Source organism: Podarcis erhardii, assembly GCF_964252035.2.
Source record: "Podarcis erhardii genome assembly, chromosome: 4".
NCBI lineage: Eukaryota > Metazoa > Chordata > Lepidosauria > Squamata > Lacertidae > Podarcis > Podarcis erhardii.
The window spans coordinates 1,835,824-1,852,541 of NC_138508.1; the positions used below are offsets into that span (position 1 = coordinate 1,835,824).

At 47.5% G+C, this 16,718-nt stretch overlaps 1 protein-coding gene and 1 long non-coding RNA gene across 7 annotated transcripts in view; one reads left to right on the forward strand and one right to left on the reverse strand.

Moving 5' to 3' along the window:
- The window catches only part of LOC309341251 (hemoglobin subunit beta-like), a 117,023-nt gene that overhangs the window by 58,073 nt on the left and 42,232 nt on the right, over nt 1-16,718 (forward strand). The window lies entirely within an intron of this gene.
- Nucleotides 9,140-16,718, reverse strand: part of LOC309341326 — a 223,062-nt gene continuing 215,483 nt past the window's right edge. Inside the window, exon 3 of the long non-coding RNA XR_014156214.1 lies at nt 9,140-9,295. This is a non-coding gene — a long non-coding RNA (uncharacterized lncRNA). The remainder of the gene's footprint in view (nt 9,296-16,718) is intronic.

Genomic DNA, 16,718 nt, shown 5'->3' on the forward strand with positions numbered 1-16,718 from the left:
ACGCTACGCTTCTGTTATAAATTCATAGAAAATCAACCATACATCGGATTTGCACTGTTCCACTTTCATTTTACTCCATGAAGGAAGGACTACAAAATGGGGAAGGTTTGATACAGGGCAGCCATAATCCCTTCAGCATACCAGCACATCCACAGGAGCCCTGCCCAGTTGCTATGCCAACCTTGAGGGTCCTAGACAGAAGACCATCAAGATCACAAAGAACTTGCATATGGGAGTGGATTCAGCACAAACTGGAACAAAGGACAATGATCAGCTCTTCCCTCTGGGGGCAGGAAACTGCCAACTCCCCTCTGTCACCTGGAAAATACTCATGGGGAGGGGGAAAGGGGGAACCAGCCAGGTGACAGGACACTCAGGTTACCACTGCAACTCCTCCCTCAACCCCTCCTTTCTATGATGTATGTATGATGTTTCTGGGGGTGGGCTTGATCTACAGGGTGGCAATTTCAAAAGTCTTTATAAGGTCTTGCACACCATTTTTGTGGGTCCTTCCTCTCTCCTGCAAGTGAGGGGAGCACCCTGTTGCAACAGATCAATAAAGGCCAAGCCTACAGGCTGCTGTTTTGCTCCAAGTTATCCTGGTTGGTGTCTTTGTTTTTGTCCAAGGGAGCCCTCAGATTTTTCCGTTAACACCCCCCAAAGCTGCAGTGCTTTTGGGAGCCAGAGACCCCCGCTGTTTCCCCAAATCCTTCATCCTCAAAGCTCCTGGCAGACTGACCCCCCCGATGCCCCAATTGCCCCCCCTGTCTCGTTGGTCATCTCCCCACCCAGTTCTGGTCTGTTGCCCTCTCTGATCTTCCTGCTCTGGAGAAATTGGGGGTGAGAGACTCAGAGGGGGATGCGGACCCTTCCCCTGCTCTGGATTCTATCCCTCTGAATAAGGGGTGGGGGTACCAACAGGGGCCACCCAGGGAGACCCCCAAGGGCCACTCCCCCCCCCCCCCGCAATGCCCCTCCCTGCCTCTTTCCAGATGGGTGTCACGGACGGAGCTGCTTCTTAATCGGCAGGGAGAGGGGGGAATTCATTTCGTTGTGTTTTTTAAAAAATATTTTTTATTAACCGGCCAATCAAATCAAATTAAATCACATCACATAAATTCTGAATTACAAAGCCGAATTTTAAATTTTGTTAGGGGGACCCATATTTCAAGATCCGAAGGGGGATTCTGATCATCTTCTTGCTACTGCGTTAATGTCCAAATCAGTCCAAACAGAGTTCATGATTCTATCCAGTCTTATCTTGCTGTTTCCGCATCACATCTTGTTCATATATGTTCTCTTTTTTCTTTATGATCTCTTCTGATAGTCTCCTTAAACCAATAAACACTAATAATAATCCTGTGTGAATTTTCTGTTCTTCCAATCCTCAAATCGAGATGGTTTCCATATATCATCACCTTCATAGATAACAGCGCTCTTTCCGTCATTAATTACAGAACTGTCGCTCTTAAGTCCCACTGAGGAGTTTCACCCACAATATAAAAAGCTCTATTTCTCTATTTCTCCTCTCAGACTTAAGTCCTCCGACAGAACTTCCCAATATGGCGACGGCATTTTTAACTGCGTCATTCCAAAGCTCTTATACATTCCACGCTCTTCTTAAAACATGCTTTGGTTCGAAGGTTTATCTCCACAAAGCCTTAAATCCACAGTTTAAGTCCTTAAAACGACAATTCTGACTCGTGAGAGGAGGGGATTCTTGTTTAATCACATAAGGAAAGAAAGGGAAAAATTTTTCCCTCCCCCATCAGTCATTTGCCATACCGTATCTTGGGGTATTTTGTCATGTTTTATTTTTTTTATTATTAAATATTTATTGGATTTTTCAACATCAACACAGCAAAAATCAAAAAAGAAAAAAGAAAGGAAAAAATAAAAAATAAAATAAAATACAGAAATAAAAATAGGTAAAAGCACAAAAATAAAAATAATAATTAAAAAACACCTTATATCCATATCCTAAACTGTCATCACCTTCTTCCTTAGACCTCCTCCTCCTCCCCTTCTCTGTATTCTAGTTATTAATTATCCCAGCAAATCCTTCCCATATTTCATAATATTCTGACTATACATTACCCTAAAATGTTTTGATCTTAACTTTCTATAATAAAATAAATCTTAAATCTTAAATCTTAAAACTTAAATCTTATCTTTACCACACATCCTTATAACCTTCTTTCATGATTCTTTAAACATTTATACTAAAACCAAATAATTTCATTCCAGCATTTTCCTAAAATTCATTGATCGTATAAAACAGTTCTAATATTAAAAAAGAAAAAATGCAAACAATTCCAATCATTCAACATCCCTTCCTCCTGCTTCCGGGTTTGTCAGTCCTTATAGTCAAGTCAATCTGTCTCATTAGTCTGGCAACCTTATGTCCGAGGCCCTCAAGTCCCTTCCAGGTCTCTTCCACGGCTCTTCTTTATATTTGTAGTTGTAGCTTCCATTGTCTCCTGCTCGCAGTAGCTCCAACTTAACACTATTTTCAACCCTTCTTAACAAGCTAGCCCCTTTTCCGGATTCAACACCAAATTCCATATGATATTTAACAACATGCCTCAAAAACACTCCAGAGTCAAGAGCCCCCACAATCCCGAACATCTCACAGCCCATTACCATATTTAAAAAGTCTGAATATCCCAGCATAGGGGGGTCAATCCATCTCCCCATTTCTATAACCAACCAAGCTTTTTCTTTCCAGGTTTGGCTTTTTCCAAGTTCATTTGTCAAATCCAAAAGCTCATGTTCCTGTTCTGTCAAAACATACTCCAGAACAGACTCCTGCCTTGGTTCCTGAGAGGGCTCCTCTGTTTGTTTAAAGTTCCCCACTACTTGTTCAAAATTTTCCACTGCTTGTTCTAAATTTCCAACCAAGGTTGCTGTGCTTTTCACTTCTTCATGTAATTGTTCCAGTAGTGCATTTGTTTAAAAGGCACACAGCATAGCTTCAGAGTACATTGTCCTGCAAGGTCAGAATGCCTGTTCCCACGGTGGTAATCTATCCCTGTCAGTTCTCTAGAGTTGGTTACAATTTCACAGTCTCCCTCTAGGGGGAAAACTTCTGTTCTTGCAACCAAGTTTCCCCTTTTAGAATACTTTGTCCAAATTTATTCCTTTTGGATACAAAAGAAAGCCATGGAGTCACTATGTTTCTCCTTTTTTCACTATCTGTCAAAACCATTTATTTCTGGTCAGTATGCTTCAACATTGGTCCTGGCACCCCCGCTCCGGTTTCAGGACAGAGGAAAGTTACCTTAAGCAATCCAGTTACTTTAAAATAGTCTAAAATTAATCCTCCCCCTTCTTTTGCTGTCAAAGGGGGTTCCGCAGTTATAAATGATGGAATTGAGTCCTTTAAAGATGATTTTCTTGGCTCTAGTTGATATTGTCTTTGCTTTATCCTGTTTACAGCGAACGGAAGGCTGACTTCCTGTTTCGACCTTCCCGTTCCGTACCAAATTAAGATAAATACTTTAGAGTCCAATTCTTTTCTGCTTATTAGTCCTTATTTTTTATCCAATTATTCCAGATCTGAGTACTCACGGGTGCTTATTTTTTAGTCCAAATTATTCCAGGAAAAAGGCAGCGCTCTCCAGCAACAGCTATGCGGCTTCGCTCCATGGAAACAGTGATCGACTCTCAGCACCGCGCCACTTCCCCCTCTTCACTTTGGAGCCTGTTTGTGGGTTCCTTAGTGGATTGGGGAGGGCGCTGAAGGTGCCCACCGAGTCCCACGGCCACAGGCTTCCCCTGTGGTTTTTTGAAGAGGTCCCCGCTTCGCTGGAGCGGAAAAACCCTCTTCCCGCGGAGCTTCCCCTCTAGTTCAGAGGGAATCCGCCATTGACCGGAGGCGCCACCCCGGAAGTCTCCTAAATTTTATTCTTGTCTTGTTTTATCAGAGATCTCTTCTGTTAGCAGTCTTTACTCCCCCTCCTTCCTTGAGATAAGTGCATTCCTTCATCCAAATTGTTTCTTTTGAAGTTCTTGCAGCTAGTGGCGCGGATCAGGGACGGTGTCCAGGAGTGCCGGAATCCCACAGGAGGGCTTTGTGCCTAGTGCCCCCATCCCGACAAATTCAGGGGTGGTATAGGGCACAGCAGTCAAGGGCCGTCCCCCCCACCATCCTGGGGGGGGGGTTAGGGAGGCTAATTACTCCCATAATAGCCTCCAAATTACCTCGAGTGGGTCGGAGAGATGTTATTGTCAGCCATCTTCCGATGCGCCCCCTAGTGGCCCCCCGAATTCATTTTGTTTTATCCATTTATTTGTTTATTAAATTTGGGGGTTCACAGGATGAAATTACAATATAAAAACACAAAACACATAAACAAAACGAAAACAACCCAATAAACACCCCCGCCAACATATTTCACACCCATAAACTCACCTTCATTGAAACATCCAGGACTCCCTGGTCCTTAATGGGGTAACTGTACCCCTGAAGGACCAGGTGCACAGCCTGGGAGTCATTTTGGACTCACAGCTGTGCATGGAGGCACAGGTCATTTCTGTTTCCAGGGCAGCTGTCTCCCAGCTCCATCTGGTCCACAGGATGAGACCCTACCTGCCCGCAGACTGTCTCACCAGAGTGGTGCATGCTCTGGTTATCTCCCGCTTGGACTACTGCAATGCCCCCCATGTGGGGCTACCTTTGAAGGTGACGCGGAAACTGCAACTAATCCAGAATGCGGCAGCTAGACTGGTGACTGGCAGTGGCTGCTAAGACCGCCGAGAACGATTCAAAGTTTTGGTGTTGACCTTGAAAGCCATGAAAGGCCTCAGCCCTCTATACCCAAAGGAGCGTCTCCACCCCCATTGTTTAGCCCAGACCCTGAGGTCCAGATCCCGGGGCCCATATTTTGAACAAAGCTCTTGCTCAGGGATGGGGAACCTGAGGTCTTCCGGATGTGGTCTGACTCTGCTTCCCATCCCCACTGACCGTTGGCAGGCAGTGGGCTCCCAATCCCTGCCCTTGTTTAACCTCCCTGTCTTCCTACCCCTGCCGCTTCCAACTCTCCCTCTGTTGTTCTCTCCCCTCTGCTTTTCTTTTTTTAAAAAAAATAAATGATATTTATTCAAATTTTCAAGATACAAAAACATAAAAAACATAAAAAACAAAAAACAAAGTGGGGAAAAAACAAAAAAAGAAAAAAGAAAAACAGAAAAAAAGTATTATAAATTCACAGTAGCTTCATTTCATTATCTTGTGTCTTAGACCTCCTCATACCTCCCTTTTTGTATTCCAATTTAATCATTATTTCAGCAAATTCTTCCCATATCTATAAAAAAAAATAGTTTATCTTAACAGTCTACCTCAAATTTATCAATATTATCTTTAACTTTATCTTTACTTTCCGAACCATAAACCTTAAAATTTAAAATTTAAATTGTATTTATACTCTTTGCCTTCAAGTCTTTCTGCTAAAGCCAATTATTTCCTTTTCGCCTCAATCTATTATTTCATTAATATTACTCAGAAATAACCAAATATATAAAAGAAAGTTCTCTTCTAATTTTGTCCATCGTCCCTTTCTTCCTGGTTTCGGGTTGTGTCCGTCCTTTCTTCTTTTTAAGTGTTAACTTTCAGTCCGGTGTTCTAATGTCTGAGGCTCTCAAATCACCTCCATGCCACCTCTGCTGATTTTCTTGATCCTGGTTGTGATGCGACACTTCCTTGTCCCTTGTTGAAATCTTTCGTAATTTCTTCCCTTTCTCCTTGGGGAGTGGATCTCTGGGAAGTTCCATACAGTCATAGTCTCCATTTTCATTTGTCAGGTTGTTCCATTCCCCCCAGTTCCACTCCCCATTGCTGAATTTGTAATCCAAACAGTAGTTGCTCCAAAAATACTTGTCCTCTTGTTTCACAGTCCTACTAGAGCTAAGGATTCCCTTAACTCCAAAAGTTTGCAGACACCCTTTAGGTTCAATGACGTTAGATCTCTCATTTTGTAACTTTTGAGGTATAATGGGAATCTCTTCCATCTTCCACTGCCCTTGGAATTGCCTTAAGTCAGTTTCCTGGGTTGGTTGTTGTAGAGTTTCTCTCTCTTCTTCTCCTGTCAATTCATACTTTCTGGCTACAGCAGTCATAACATCCAGTTTCTCGTCCACCAAGTTCATATCCTCCTGCAACTGCTGTAGCATAGCATTCACTTTGCCAAGGGCAGCAAGAAAAACTTCCTTCCTGCTCATTTCTAGTCAAGGTCAAGTATCTGGTCTCACGCTGATTTCCACAGCTGTTATGTCTCTTTGTGAACTGCAACAAAGAAACTAACAAACTCCCTCTAGAGGGCACAACTTCTGTTCAGACTCCATCTTTAAAATGTATCAAACAAAGGAGGATTTACTTTCAATTTTCTAATACTTTGTTTCCTTGCAAGAAGCACAAGCAGAAGGCGACATTAAAATCAATTTATTTCTCTTTCATTTCTATCTGTCCAAATCCGTTTTCTTCAAAAAATCTGTCCTGAAGTCCCGTCCCCAGGTTGGGGGCAATGGAAATTTATATTCCTTTGCTCCCTATCTGCAGGATTAGATAGTCAACGTTCTTTTACCCCCTTTCCTCCTGCTGTCAAGGGGATTTTAATGGTCATAGATGCAGAAAATTTCGATCTTTAAATCAGATTCAAGGCTATTTAGTTTGTACGATATTTGCTTCAGTCTGTTTACAAAAAGCGGAAGGCAGACTTCCTGTTTAGACCTTCCCGCTTCGTGCCTAATTCAGAAAAAAATGTCCTTAGTCCAATCCTCCGTTTTTACTCACGGGTACTTGTTTAGAGTCCAAATGTCATCAGAGAAAAGTCGGCGCTCTCCGTCGATGGCTGTGCGGCTTCCCTCCGTGAAAGTAGCAGTCGGTTTGATTGCACCACGCTGCTCACCCCACTTTGCTCCGGAGCCCCAAAAAGGGGTTTCCCGGCGAGTAGGGGAGGCGCTCTCGGTGCTCCGCCGAACCCCACGTCCCCAGGCTTCTCCGCCTGGGGTTTCTAGCGGGTCCCCACCTTCGCCATGGTGGGAAGACCCGATTTCCACGGAGCCCGTTCCTCCAGTCGGAGGAACTCCGCCATTCGACGATGGCACCAACCCGGAAGTCCCAACTCTCCCTCTGCTTTTCTCTCCCCACACTGTCAAACCTGAATGTGAGCTCCCTGGGGCAGAGTCCTGCCCTAGGGCCCTCAATTGATACATAGTGAAATTATCATCATCATCTGTAAGTGCACTTAATTATCCTCAATGGGCTCAATTATCCTCAAGAAACACGTAATTGCAACTCTGTTTGCAATGCTTTCTTGGGCCCTGGTACAGTGAGAGATTTTACTTTCTTGGGCTCCATGATCATTGCAGATGGTGACAGCAGTCACGAAATTAAAAGACGCCTGCTCCTTGAGAGAAAGGCAATGGCAAACCTAGACAGTGTCTTAAAAAGCAGATACAGATAGGTAGCCGTGTTGGTCTGCCATAGTCAAAACAAAAAAATTCCTTCCAGTAGCACCTTAAAGACCAACTAAGTCAGTTCTTGGTATGAGCTTTCGTGTGCATGCACACTTCTTCAGATACACTGAAACAGAAGTTTCCAGACCTTTCTATATAGTGAGAAGGTGGGGAGGGGTATTACTCAGAAGGGTGGTAGGAATGGGTGATTGGCAGATAGCTGTGATGAGCCTGTTGACGACTCTTAACGACTGCAATAGGTCTTACAGGAGGAAGCAAGGGGTGAAAAGGTGAAAAATGGCTTTGTCATGTATAATGAGATAAGAATCCAAGGTCTTTGTTCAGGCCAGGTTTTTCCATTGTTTTAAGTTTGGTGATAAGTTTGGTGAATTACAACTTATCACCAAACTTAAAACAATGGAAAAACCTGGCCTGAACAAAGACCTTGGATTCTTATCTCATTATACATGACAAAGCCATTTTTCACCTTTTCACCCCTTGCTTCCTCCTGTAAGACCTATTGCAGTCGTTAAGAGTCGTCAACAGGCTCATCACAGCTATCTGCCAATCACCCATTCCTACCACCCTTCTGAGTAATACCCCTCCCCACCTTCTCACTATATAGAAAGGTCTGGAAACTTCTGTTTCAGTGTATCTGAAGAAGTGTGCATGCACACGAAAGCTCATACCAAGAACTGACTTAGTTGGTCTTTAAGGTGCTACTGGAAGGAATTTTTTTGTTTTAAAAAGCAGAGACATCACCTTGCCAACAAAGGTCCGTATAGTTAAATCCAGTTGGAAAAGCCGATGGGCCAGTTGGAAAAGGCCCTGGAAGGGAGCCAGCCCTGCAGTCCTCACCCAGCCGATGGTCTGAGGCCTCACAACAGCAGGAGTCCCTTCATAGCCAGGAGAGAGGGCCTGGGCCACGCCCCCTGGGCCAGTTGGAAAAAGCCCTGGAAGGGAGCAGGCCCTGCAGTCCTCACCCAGCCGATGGTCCGAGGCCTCACTGCAGCAGAAGTCCCTTTGTAGCTGGGAGAGAGGGCCTGGGCCACGCCCCCTGGGCCAGTTGGAGAAGGCCCTGGAAGGGAGCAGGCCCTGCAGTCCTCACCCAGCAGTCGGTGGCAACTTAAATTTTTATTTCTTTATTTCTTTTTTTCCATTGTTGGGGGTGGGTGGGATGGATATTTGGTTGGGGATTAATTTTAATATAATTGTTCTGTTCCTTTTTGTTGTTGTTGTTGTTGTTTTATTGGTTCTGTATAGTTTGTGTTTTGTTTTGAAGGGGCTAGATCAGGGCTGCCTGGGAGTGGGGCCCCAGCCAACACGATGGCTGGGACAAGTTCCATGGGGGGGGGGAGCACTGGGACATCCGATCTCGGTGATCATGGGCAGGAGGCGGAGTTACACTAAGACCAGACCATGTCATTACCGAGGAGGCAGGTTTAGTCCTTGTTTGAAGACTATCCCTGCCTCCGGGTCTGGCCTTGACTGGATGGATACTGGAATCAACAGGGGAAACCCACATGACCTGAAGGTGTTGCTGTGTAATGCCAGGTCAATGATAAATAAAACCACTGCCATCCACGACCTGATTGTGGATGGAAGATTTGACCTGGCATGTGTGACAGAGACCTGGTTGGAGGAAGCAGATGGGCCTGTCCTTGCCGCTGCTTGCCCACCAGGTTTCTCTTACGCACAGAAACCCAGGTCATGTGGGTGGGGAGGGGGGGTTGCAGTGATTTTTAGGAAGTCACTAGCTTGCACCTGGCGTCCTACTGGGAAGATCCAGTTTTCTGAGTGCATGTTCTGGAAGTTGGGCAATAGGGGCAGTACAGGATTCCTTTTGGTGTACCGACCTCCCCGAGGCACCAAGGATTCCCTGTCTGAGCTGCTTCAGGTCATGGCGGATTTTCTCCAGGAGACACCTAGTTTGGTTGTCCTAGGGGATTTTAACATCCATGCCGACACAGCCTTGCAAGGGGCTGCTCGGGACTTCGTGGAAAGCATGGCCTCCATGGGGCTGTCCCTGAATAAGTCTGGCCCAACCCATAGTCATGGACATGCCTTAGACCTGGTGTTCACCTCTAGTGACGTGGGTGATCTGACACTAAGTAAAAGTGAAACAAAAGAAGTGCCATGGTCAGATCACTTCCTGGTGCAACTGGACTTCTCCGCAACACTTCCCCTCTGCAGGGAGGTGGGACCAATTCGGATGGCCCGCCCCCGCCACTTAATGGATCCAAATGGTTTCCAGAGAGTGGTAGGGGATGCTTTATCCCATGTTGATGGCCTTTCAGCTGATTCCCTGGTGGCCCGCTGGAATGCGGAGTTAACCAGGGCTATCGACTGTCTGGCTCCGAAGCACCCTCTCCGATTGTATGGAGCCCGGACAGCTCCGTGGTTTTCTTCGGAGCTGAGGGCGATGAAACAATCGCTGAGACGGCTAGAGCGTCGGTGGCAAAAAACTCACTCCGAATCTGACCGGACACAGGTTAGAGCTCAACGTCGAGCCTACCAAGTGGCGATAGCGACGGCGAAGAAGACTTTCTTCACCGCCTCTATTGCATCTGCAGAAAATAGTAGCAGGAGACTTTTTCAAGTGGTTCGTAATTTAACGGAACCACCTTTACCACCGGGGCTTTGTAAAGACCCCAAGATCTCCTGCAACGATTTTGCAAAGTTTTTTGCAGATAAAATCACTCATATTCGGAAGGAGCTAGACACCACCGTGGGAGCAGGGCTGGGGCGGGAGAGTGCTAGAGCTCTGTCTGGTCAAGTTGCATGGAATCAATTTCAATCCATTACCCCCAAGGATGTGGACAGGCTGCTTGGACACCTGTCTCCTGGATCCTTGCCCATCCTGGCTAATAAAAGCAAGCCGGGAAGGGCTGGGCGATGGGCTCTGCGGGGTGGTGAATGCTTCCCTCTGTGAGGGAACATTCCCAGATCAGCTGAAAGAGGCGGTCATTAAACCACTTCTTAAAAAACCATCTTTAGACCCGGCCAGTATGGCCAACTATCGCCCAGTCTCAAATCTTCCATTCTTGGGCAAGGTGATTGAGCGCATGGTTGCTGAACAACTCCAGGCACGCCTGGAGGATGCGGACCATTTGGATCCCTTCCAATCGGGATTCAGGCCTCATCATGGGACTGAAACTGCCTTGGTCACACTGGTTGATGATCTCCGGCAGGCTAGGGACAAAGGTGAGAGTTGTTTCCTAGTTCTGCTGGATCTCTCAGCGGCCTTTGATACAATCGACCATAACATCCTTCTGGACCGTCTAGAGAGGCTGGGAGCTGGGGGCACTGTTATACAGTGGTTTCGCTCCTTCCTCCTGGGCGGTGTTCAGAAAGTGGTGGGGGGGGTGAGTGTTCAGACCCCTGGGCCCTCACTTGTGGGGTGCCTCAGGGTTCCGTCCTCTCCCCCATGCTTTTTAACATCTATATGAAGCCGCTGGGAGAGATCATCAGGGGGTTTGGACTGGGTGTCCCTCAATATGCAGATGATACCCAGCTCTACCTCTCTTTCAAATCAGAACCAGTGAAGGCGGTGAAGGTCCTGTGTGAGTGCCTGGAGGCGGTTGGAGGATGGATGGCGGCTAATGGATTGAGGTTGAATCCTGACAAGACAGAAGTACTGTTTTTGGGGGACAGGGGGCGGGCTGGTGTGGCGGACTCCCTGGTCCTGAATAGGGTAATTGTGCCCCTGAAGGACCAGGTGCGCAGCCTGGGAGTCATTTTGGACTCACAGCTGTCCATGGAGGCGCAGGTCAATTCTGTATCCAGGGCAGCTGTTTACCAACTCCACCTGGTACGCAGGCTGAGACCCTACCTGCCCGCGGACTGTCTCGCCAGAGTGGTGCATGCTCTAGTTATCTCCCGCTTGGACTACTGCAATGCGCTCTATGTGGGGCTACCTTTGAAGGTGACTCGAAAACTACAACTAATCCAGAATGCGACAGCTAGACTGGTGACTGGGAGCGGCCGCCGAGACCACATAACACCGGTCTTGAAAGACCTACATTGGCTCCCAGTACGTTTCCGAGCACAATTCAAAGTGCTGGTGTTCACCTTTAAAGCCCTAAACGGCCTCGGCCCAGTATACCTGAAGGAGCGTCTCCACCTCCATCGTTCTGCCCGGACGCTGAGGTCCAGTGCTGAGGGCCTTCTGGTGGTTCCCTCATTACGAGAAGCAAAGCTACAGGGAATCAGGCAGAGGGCCTTCTCGGTAGTGGCACCCGCCCTGTGGAACGCCCTCCCATCAGATGTCAAAGCGATAAATAACTACCTGACATTCAGAAGACATCTTAAGGCAGCCCTGTTCAGGGAAGTTTTTAATCTGTGATATTTTAGTGTACTTCTGGTTTTTATGGAAGCCGCCCAGAGTGGCTGGGGAAACCCAGCCAGATGGGCGGGGTACAAATAATAAATTATTATTATTATTATTATTATTATTATTATTATTAAATCCATGGTTTTCCCAGTAGTGATGTATGGAAGTGAGAGCTGGAACATAAAGAAGGGTGATCGCAGAAGAATTGATGCTTTTGAATTATGGTGCTGGAGGAGACTCTTGAGAGTCCCATGGACTGCAAGAAGATCAAACGTATCCATTCTTAAGGAAATCAGCCCTGAGTGCTCACTGGAAGGACAGATCCTGAAGCTGAGGCTCCAGTACTTTGGCCACCTCATGAGAAGAGAAGACTCCCTGGAAAAGACCCTGATGTTGGGAAAGATGGAGGGCACAAGGAGAAGGGGACGACAGAGGACAAGATGGTGGGACAGTGTTCTTGAAGCTACAAACATGAGTCTGACCTAACTGCGGGAGGCAGTGGAAGACAGGAGGGCCTGGCGTGCTCTGTCCATGGGGTCATGAAGAGTCGGACATGACTAAACGACTAAACAACAACAACAACATTCTAGTCTGCATCCACAGAAGTCTAGTGTCCAGATCGAGGGAAGTCATAGTCCTGCTCTCTTCTGCCTTGGTCAGACCACACCTGGAACATGGTGTCCACTTCTGGGCACCACAGTTTAAGAAGGATGTGGACAAGCTGGAAGGTGTGCAGAGGAGGGTGACCAGGGTGATCAAGGGTCTGGAAGGCAAGCCGTATGAGGAGCGGTTGAAGGAGCTGGGTATGTTCAGCCTGGAGAAGAGGAGACTGAGAGGAGATATGGTAGCCATCTTCAAATATCTCAAGGGTTGTCCCATGGAGGAGGGAGTGTGCTTGTTTTTGTGGGACGTAAACACAGGAGCAGTCAATGACAACATTCCTAGAGTGTACATGTTAGAACATGGGGAGGGATGTCTGTCCAGCAAGCAGGTAAACTTCCTGGGGACGGACTTCCTCCGCATGTGACCAGAGGTGGGTGTGGCCTCACCTGTGCAGGTAATGATAAAAGCACAGGGCAGGCAGCCACTCTCTCTCTTGCCTCTTGCCTCTTGCCTCTCTGCCATCTTCATCTTCTGAAGGAGCAACATGCCCTCTTGGCTCCCAGCCAAGAGAGGACAGTACTATCTTGCTACAAGATAGATTCTAACTGCATGTAACCTTTTTAAGCCTGCCTACCTTCTGGGATCATATTGTGAACAGAACGTGAGTAAACTCTTTTATACTTTTATAAAGACTGTGTCGTGTCTTGTATTTTAAGAGGGAACAAAAGGGGAAATTACCAGAGTAATTATTATAGAGGTTCTAGCGAACCTGTGCAAGCGTTACCGTTGCGAACTTAAAGGGGAATGTCTATAAACTCTGCTGATATTTTGGGAACTTGTTAGCACAAGTTGGATAAGGATATAATTAGTCAATATATCCTCTCCTGCACCCCAGAACATTCCCACAGTTTTCTCCTGCTCTGGAGGGCAGGACTCGAACCAAAGGCTTCAAGATGCAAGAAGTGAGATTCCGGCTGATCATTCGGAAAAGCTCTCTGACAGTAAGAACAGTTCAGCAGTGCAACAGACTCTCACAAACGGAGGTGGACTCTCCTTCCTTGGAGGTTTTGAAGCAGAGGTTGAATAGCCAATTGCCAGGGATGCTTCAGCTGAGATTCCTGCGTTGCAGAGGGCTGGACTAGATGACCCCTGGAGTCCCTTACAGGTCTACGATTAAGTTTCTGGATCTCTTGGCTCTTGCAAAGCCAACCTGCTCTGCTAGTAACTCAGCACGTGGGCCTCAGTCCAAGGACTGCTGTCGTAACTTGTGTGTTGCGCAAACACTGTGGGCTGCATGGCGTTGGCACCAGGCTGGGGAGTGGGCAGAAACAGTCGATTGGGCAGCGGTCCCTCTTAATGGATGCCACGTGGCTGTTCCATCAAAGTGCCAGCTGCCCTGACATACCTCTCCATCTGGTGGAAATAGGGACATCCTATTCCCTAAGAGAATATAAATCATGCCCTGCCCTTCTGACTGGGTTGCCGCAGCCACTCTCGGCGGCTTCCAACATATACAAAAACACAATAAAACATTCACAAACTTCCCTTTCCAGGGTTGCCTTCAGATGTCTTCTAAAGGTTGTATAGTTACTTATTTCCTTGGCTCGGGGGTTGCATGACTCCATACCCTCCACCATTTCCCTGATGAAAACAGGGATATCCTAAGGGAAAGTGGGACATTCCGGGATCAAATCAGAAACTGGGAATAGGGACGCTTGGAGGGCCTGCCTTGAATGTCATGCTTAGAACTAGGAGTAGCCTCTCGTTTATCGATCCTGGTTGTGTCCTAGTAATCTGCGAAGGAGTTTGGGATATGGGTCTTCTTGTCCCATTCATTCCCCACAAAGACCCTGGGAGGTGGGCCAGGCCAAAGGAGAGGCAAGCTTTTTGGCGGGGTTCAAACGCAAGTCTCCTTGGCCCTTTATCCTAACACTCCCCAAGTCCATGGCACATATTGGGCTGCTTCTGTTTTCAATATGCATTTCGTGTTTTTACATTGTGATTTTATCCTGTGAACTGCCTGAGACCTGCGGGTATGGGGTGGCCTACCAATTTGGATGATGATGATGATGAAGAAGAAGTACTATCATGGCGCCTTGTAGCTGCCTCTTCTCTCCACTCGGAGCTCCCCTTGCTTTCTTCACAGGGCTGGAACAGGAGCTGCTCAGGCATCCCTTTCTGGAAGGCTGTGGTGCACGGTCCCTGCTCCGGGGTCCTGATCCTGCAGCCCCTTCTCTTCACCACCCATGGGCTCTCCCCCCCTTCCTGGCTTGCTGCATGAGCTCCATATGCAGGGATGACTTTGCAGATCTGCCCAGCGTCCTGCTGAGTCAGGCCTGGCTCCCCCTGATAGCTCCGGCTGCAAGAGGCCGACGTGTTGCTCAGGAGGAGGTGAAAATGACTCTGCTGCAGATCACCCAACCAGCAGCGATTCTGACCCAGCAAAAATACACTTTCACCCAGCGAGCATTGGAATTAAAGGAGCATAACTCAGTCTGCAGGAGCATCGCTGGTTGTTGGCGAGATTCGTTTAACAACAGAGAGAATCTGAACCTTTCGTGTCCTCAGGCCAGTGGAACTCTCTGCCACTGGAGATTCAGGGGGCACTTTAAATGCAAAGCTTTAGTTGCCTGCTGAAAACATTTCTATTCCACCCGGACTGTGCAGGCAATTAAGAATGTATCCTTTTGCAAATGGTTAATTGATGTCTGTTCACTTTTTCAAAGCTTAAACAGGTATTATGTCTTTACTGATGTAAATCTCTTGGATATAGTTTTGTATGACACAGTGGTGTACAAATATTTTTATAAATAAATTTGAAATGTTTTTATAAATACATGTGAATGAAGGAAATAAACAAATGAGGAGAGCTGGGCTCCAGTTGCTCCCACTGGCCAACCAGATGTCCACCGGAAGCCCCCCTCCCCCAGCCCCCCTCCCATGCTTTGCTCTCCCCTCCCCCAGTCACAGGCACTCAGTAGCTCAGAGCATATCCCCTCAACTGTACCAGAACAAACGGGACATCTCATTTTTCCCTACGTGAGCTTGGCAGTCATTTGGGGGCCCCTGCTCTCAGGCGATTTTGGAATGTGATCTCGCCTTCAGAAAAGCACACTGGGGGACCAGGGACCTTGTGTGGGTCACGTTATTCACACAGGAGTGTGGCCCCAGAAGATGGGGTCCCGCTTTCCCCCCATGTGGCATTTGACAGTGTGCCATGGGCTGGCTTAAAGGAGCCTGGTAGCCACTGTGCCCAAGGTGCACGGAAAGGTCGTCTTCTGCTGCTGTGAATGTAATATCTTATTCTGAAATATTGTTTTGAGTTTGGGGTGGGTGGCTTAGCCAGTAGGATGCTGGAGCGAGTCCCTTCTCATTCCTGGACCCAGCAAGGGTTGAAATCCTTTGCTGAAGGAGCCAGGCAACTTTCTGGGCCAGCGAATTGCCTGAGGGCGCAAGGAAGGCGCTTGCTCTGCGCCCGAGGACACCTGCCTGGCAGTCAGAAGGACAAAAGCCACAGGGGGAGCGGCTGCTTCCAAGCCTGGGACTGGGGGAGAACCTTGCCTCTGCTTCGTCTGGGAGAAAGGGATTTCCATCCCGGGTCACAAACCCAAAAAGACAGGCAGTGGGCTCCCAATCCCTGCCCTTGTTGAACCTCCCTGTCTTCCTAACTTTGGCACTCACAACTCTCCGTCTGCTGTTCTCTCCCCACGCTGTCAAACCTGAATGTGAGCTCCCTGGGCAGAGTGCTGTCCTACGTTCCAAGGGCCCTCACTTGATTAATGGTGAAATAATAATAATCATCTGAAAGTGCAATTAATTATCCTCAATGGGCTCAAATATCCTCAAGATGCAAGCGATTGCATCTCTTTTTGCAATGCTTTCTTGGGCCCTGGCACAGATCAGGGCATGTGCCAGGATTGCCCAGGGCCACCCCTGTCATTGGGAGTGAGGTGGCTGCTTCAGGGGCAGATGCTGGGCTGGAGGACACAGTGGTGAGGCATCGTAGGACAAACACGTAGGACAAACACTGCCTTCAGGTGCAGGAGAGAACATTGTCCCATCTCCAGCACTGAAGAAAGAGATTCAGCTTCCAGCTGAATCACGGGAGCTGCAGTTTGTTAAGTATTGTGGCTCTTTGAGGGGGTAAACTACACTTCCCAGAAGTCTTTGGGGGAAATCATGTGCCTTCACTGTACGTTGAGTACAGAGCCTTAGAAGATTTGGGTTTCCCCATCCTTGCTGAGGGTGGGGACAAAACCCATCACCCTCATGCCCTGGCTGACCACCATCAGTGAAGGAGCACTGGGCTAAATGGATCTTGGTCCAA